Below are 5641 nucleotides of genomic sequence, written 5' to 3' on the forward strand. Positions count from 1 at the left end.
TTTGTAACAACTGTTCAAAACATAGAAAAAATGTATTAAATATTTTTTTGTCTTTTGAATATATTAAATCTAGCTAGGTCCTTAAGAATATTGCATTTTAAAATAATATTTATTTTTATAATAATTTTATTAAATAACCAAAAGCAAAATAAATATTTAAGCCAATTTAAACTTAGGCAGCCACATGTATTCATAAAAGATATGAAAAATACATTCAAAGGAATACATACATTTTTTTGGAAAGGATTTAAGCCTTATTTAAATGCCAAAAATGTGTTTTTAAATAATTGTACATTTTTGCTCACTTTTTGGCCAACTGCAACCACTGTGCCAAGTCAGGCTTGAGAAGTGCAGTCGAGTGGACGTCGCCGTCGACGCAGGCAGAGGTATGGGCAGCGGCAGCAGCGGCGGCAGAGGCTGGGCAGCTCGCTGCAAAGTAAACGCTGTAAACGGCACAAGCTGCAAATGCTGCGGATCACAGCAACAACAGCAGCAGCAACAGCAACATGGCCAAGACAACAGAGAGCCAGGTTAAGAGCTCAGCTGACGCGGCTAAATGCTTGGGCATTGCATAATATCTGGGTAATGGCAACCGCACCGTGGGCCTTGACCAGAGATCAAAATCCAGAGTATCAACTCTCAAATCTGCGATAAATGCAGTTTTTCCTCAGAGCCAAGAACCCATTTTGAAGACCCCTTAAAGCCAAACGAAATCACATTTAAAAATGCATTTAACTGGGCGACAAACGCATTCAAACACTCAACAAAACACTTACAAAACGTTCCCGCAATTCACAAAGAAAGAAGCCAGCCAACCGGCAACCTTTTCTTGTTTTTCACCAAATTGTAAGGGACAGGCCATGATTTTTTAGCCGCCTTTGTTGCCTCTGTTGTTTATGCAATAATCGCACTAATTGAAACGTTTTGTCAGGAGCCACGGCAATAGCAACAATGGCGATAACACCATCAAACACACAGACAATTGTTTAATTGCCTTCATTTTTATGATAGTGCAAAAACACAAAAAAGCGAGAAATAGAGGAAACGCTTAAAAAGCGACATATTTTTTGCACTTCGCTTTTTTTTGGATAAAACTAAAACATTTTTTTGATATGTTTATCACAATGGCAGCGGCAGCAGCCAAAACGAGACCAAAAAGCAAGCGGCTGAAATTAAATAAAATAAAAACATTTTCACTCCGGATGCGTTCGCAATGTAAGTTTGGGCAGCGACATTTAAAAACCGGAACCGAAAAGGTACAAATTCACCGAAATTCATTCGAATAAAACTGGCCGAAAGGTAATGCCAGGGGCTCTTGAACATTGAATACCTTTTAAATTAGTTAAAATATTTATAAACAAATTTACAGAGCATTAAAACATCAAAATACACCTGGATAACAGAAAAAACAAACTTGTAATGTATTGCAAATTTGTTTATTTACTTTTCGTCCTTCCATAAATTGTGTACTACCATTTATTTCACTTTTTTGTGTGATTAATTAAGTAAAATACGGACTCAAGTTGAGTTGGATAATTGTAAACGAGAGAGCCAAATTGCACAAAATGGTCTCAATTAAGGCCTGCTGGCTGCTGCCTGTGTGCAAACAAATAAATTTTATTTAATTAAAGTACTGAAAATAAAAGTAACAATCCCACACCCCCAGCGAAGCATTTGCAGATAAACTTTTATGGCATTAAATGCAAAAATGCCGACAGTTGCAGATGCAATTTGCAGAAAACCATGGACGGTTTTAGGAATTTTGTAACGAAAAACTAAGTGCATTTCAAAATGTTTGTTTGTGCTTAAGCAACTTTTATAAAAATCACCAGTAAAGGTGATTTTAAATCGTTAAATTTACGAAGATCGCAAATATGGCTGACATTTTGAGAAATATTTTTATGCGAAATGGCAATTAAATATTTATGCGATTTAAATTTGGCAATTTGCGAGTATCCTTTATCCTTTTCGGAGAATCGCCGCCCATCGTTTTCGGTTTGTTCAGAGCCCAGATCCCTGTGGGCCTTGCATTCTGCAGTTGTGTTTGTGCATTTGTTTTGGGCATAAATGAAATATGCATATCGTAATATGCAGTTGGTAAAATGTCGGTTTTCGGTATTTGTTAAAGTATTTTGTCGGCCATTTCATATTATTGTTTTTCCATCCGATCCACCTGCCACCTCCCCCCCCACCCAACTGTCGCCTCGAGTGTTTATTCCTCAATGTTCCTGCATTTTTAAAATATATGTTTTAATTTTCCAGCAACAGCAACAAGAAATGTGTGCCAAATGCAGGACAAGTTGAACTGCAACTTTTTGTTGCACTCTTTTCGTTAGATTTCGATTTGATTGTCGAACAAAAATGCCCCATTCCTTAGTCTGCACCTTTCTTTTTGTCGCTTTTCATCCATTTGCCACATTTTTGCTAAATACAATTTGGCCAGAGCTGGGAAAATTCCTCAATTTCAAACTTGGCCAATTGCTTTTAATTGGTTGAATTATAAGGTTATTCGATTGCAGGCTGCAGAGATATGTTTTAATAAATGCCAGCATTTGACACTGGCCATCAATAATTCTTATGCAATTTGGCATTCGAAAATGTTTTCAAATTCTTATTTCTATGTGAGATGGGTCCTAATAAATAGTTTAAAAATACTCTCGATTTTCCTGTACTTACTTCTGACTTTTTGAATAGAACTTTAATAATTTAAGATTAATATTTACATATTTTAAAAATATTCATTTAATTTTGTTTATATTTTTAATACTTACATGGGTTTTTATGAATTTTGGCTGAAGAGTAAGCCGCTTTTCCTTCCAGGACTTCCAGTTTTCACCTGTTGATTCCCTATATCTCTCTCTCTCTGTGTCGGTACTCACCACAACCGAACTCAACTCCACCACAGCCCGCAGGACACACGAAGTAGGATCCTTTGGAGTTCGTCTTCAGTTGCTTTGGGCCTTTTGAACCGGCAACATTTGCTGGGGTATCTCCCATGATTTTTCTCCCCAATCTATTGCTTCCATTCGGAAAATGCGAAAAACTACGAGTCCCCATTGGGCTGCCTTCGACCCCACTACATAACAATGAAAATATAATTTTAGTGCCTAGTAAAAATCCATGGCCATGTATAAAACTGTTCGTTACGCTTCGCCTTTCCTTGCCTGCTTCAACTTTTACTTTTCCTTTTCCTTTTCCCAATTTTCCTTTGCGTGCAGTCGAAAAAAGGGGCACATAAAAAAAACGAGAGGAAAAATGTAACCAAAAAGGATTATTATGAAAAAACGCCCGCAAAATCGAAAAAATGGCGGGGAAAACTATGAAAATTTAGCTGAGAATGATATCGGGGCAAGTCAAATTTAATTTCACGCTTTGCTAGTTCGCTCTAACCCGCTCCAAAGTATTAATAAAAACGAAATTCTAATAAACCATGTTAGGGAAATGTTTGGTGGTTAAAAAAAGCAGAGGCAAACAGAGATTTCCATTTTTATGGAGTATAGGATTTCTCAAACAACATTTTTAATGTATTTTCTCGTAAAAATCAAAATTATCTGCAGTAAACAAAGGATTTTAAAAAAATTGAATGTTGCTTTATTTATATATTTTGTTATTATTCAGAATAATATTTTTGAAAAGAGCTAAAATATCAAACATTGTTTCTTTTAAATTAATTAATACCCATAACACTGATCCCATGATGGGCTATTGATTTTCTAATCTTTTATTGTTTCGAACTTTTCGATAAAGAAAATAAATAGTACAAGTTCAAATAGTTTTCCGCCCTTGAGTTCTCCGAAATTCGCCAACGGAATTCGGTGAAAGTTTCGGATGAAAGTGAAAGTAATTTTTATTTATGCGCGGCACAAGGATAAGTGTTTCGGTGGGGGGGGTTGATGGGTGGGGTTGGGAGGCCTCACACAAAATTGCCCAGCATTATGCCAAAGCAAATTGCAGGCACAAAGAGGAAAACTAAAGGAGATGGCTGAGACACACACACACATGTAGCTGTATCTTGGCCATAAACAATGAAATTTGTTGCTCACTTTTATGAGTTCCTTCCCTCAAACACCGGGGAAAGTGGGGTGAAAGTGGGGTGAAAGCAGGGGAAGGGGTGGGCCACGGTGATGGGACAGCATCAACATACTCGCCTGTTGGCTGCCGAGTCCTTTTAGCCAATTTTAGTGTCTAACAATTTTCCGCATTGTCTCCGTTTCTCTCATCCATTTCCCCTGCCCCTGGCCTGCACCACCCACTTTCACCGCCCAGCTGCACCCCTTTCCCGGCCGCATTTCCTTGGCCACTTTCACGCCACTGTCACTGCTAAGCTTAAGTTGTAGCAGTTGTGTTGGCCTTGTTGCCGTTTGGTTAAAAGCATCCTTAGCCCCAGCCGGAAAAACCATATCCACGGGCAGGACAAAGCGAAAATCACATGTATTGGAGTTGGCTGCGTGATGGATGAGCGAACTTTGAAAACTCTGAGTAACGTTGGATTTCTTCTTTGATTTTAAGATACTTATATACTTACACTTAGATTTTTATAAAATTAGACTAGGTAGTGTCTCTACTTTAAGATCTAAGGTCTACATTTAGATTATTTATGAAAGATTATAATAATTTTATGATAGACAGATTTATTATAAAAGATTTCCAGATTATTTTATTATTAGATGTTGGATTTTAAATAAAGCTAGTTTTATTTAACCCGAAGCCCTATGATATATCTATACCTATAAAAAAACCCTTTCTCTTGCTTGTGTCAAATGAATCGAGTTACATTAAGTATATCTTTTAACCAATTTTTTGGCTTACCTTTTTATTTAATTAATATATATAATATTTAAATAAATAATTTTAAAATTGCAGTACAGTAAATATATATTATAATACTTTTATATATATTTGTAGTGTACCTTTCCCATTGATCACGCTTCCATCAACGGCAATCACCTCAGCTGAAGCCCAGATGCACTCACATCCCTAGACCGAGGTCATGCCTCCTTTTAGAGGCGTTGAGCCTGATCTGACCTCTCACCCTGCCACTCCGGTCCTCCGCCACCCCGACCCCGTCCCTTTTTGGCCAGAATTCCATTCCCAGTCGTAATCCGCTGCGTTTAGTTTATTGCTGGCCATTTGTTAAAACAAAAACAAAGAGGGAAACGCCGGGAAACGAGGGGAAAATAGGGTTTATGATGCGCTCCGCTTAAAAGTTATTAACTAAATTGTGTACGCTTGAAATTGAATGCCGGCGGAGGGTCAGGGGACTTTTCCTTTGTCCAGCCGCTCGCGGAAATTTAATCACCTCAAGTGCAGGGAAAAGTCCTGGGAAAAGCGACGGCAAAGGCGGCATTTCCACGGGGGTCAGGTGTGCAAATGGTCAGCGCAAAAGTGCAACTGCAAAGGCAAATGATAATCCAGCAAAGGTTGCAACACAATATTTTAGTGTCACAACAAAGGAGTCCCTAATGAGAAAGGCAAAGATTTAGGAGGAGTAAGCGGATACCAGATTGTACTTAAGATCTATTAAAAGTTTTCCGGAATTGCAGGAAAATGTGGTACAATTTAAATGAATACCTAAAATAAAAGCCTTAATAAATGAAAACACATAAGGTTTATTCTTTTAGTTAAGCTTCCTATTTTTGAT

This window comes from Drosophila subpulchrella, chromosome X (assembly GCF_014743375.2).
Source record: "Drosophila subpulchrella strain 33 F10 #4 breed RU33 chromosome X, RU_Dsub_v1.1 Primary Assembly, whole genome shotgun sequence".
NCBI classification, from domain to species: Eukaryota; Metazoa; Arthropoda; class Insecta; order Diptera; family Drosophilidae; genus Drosophila; species Drosophila subpulchrella.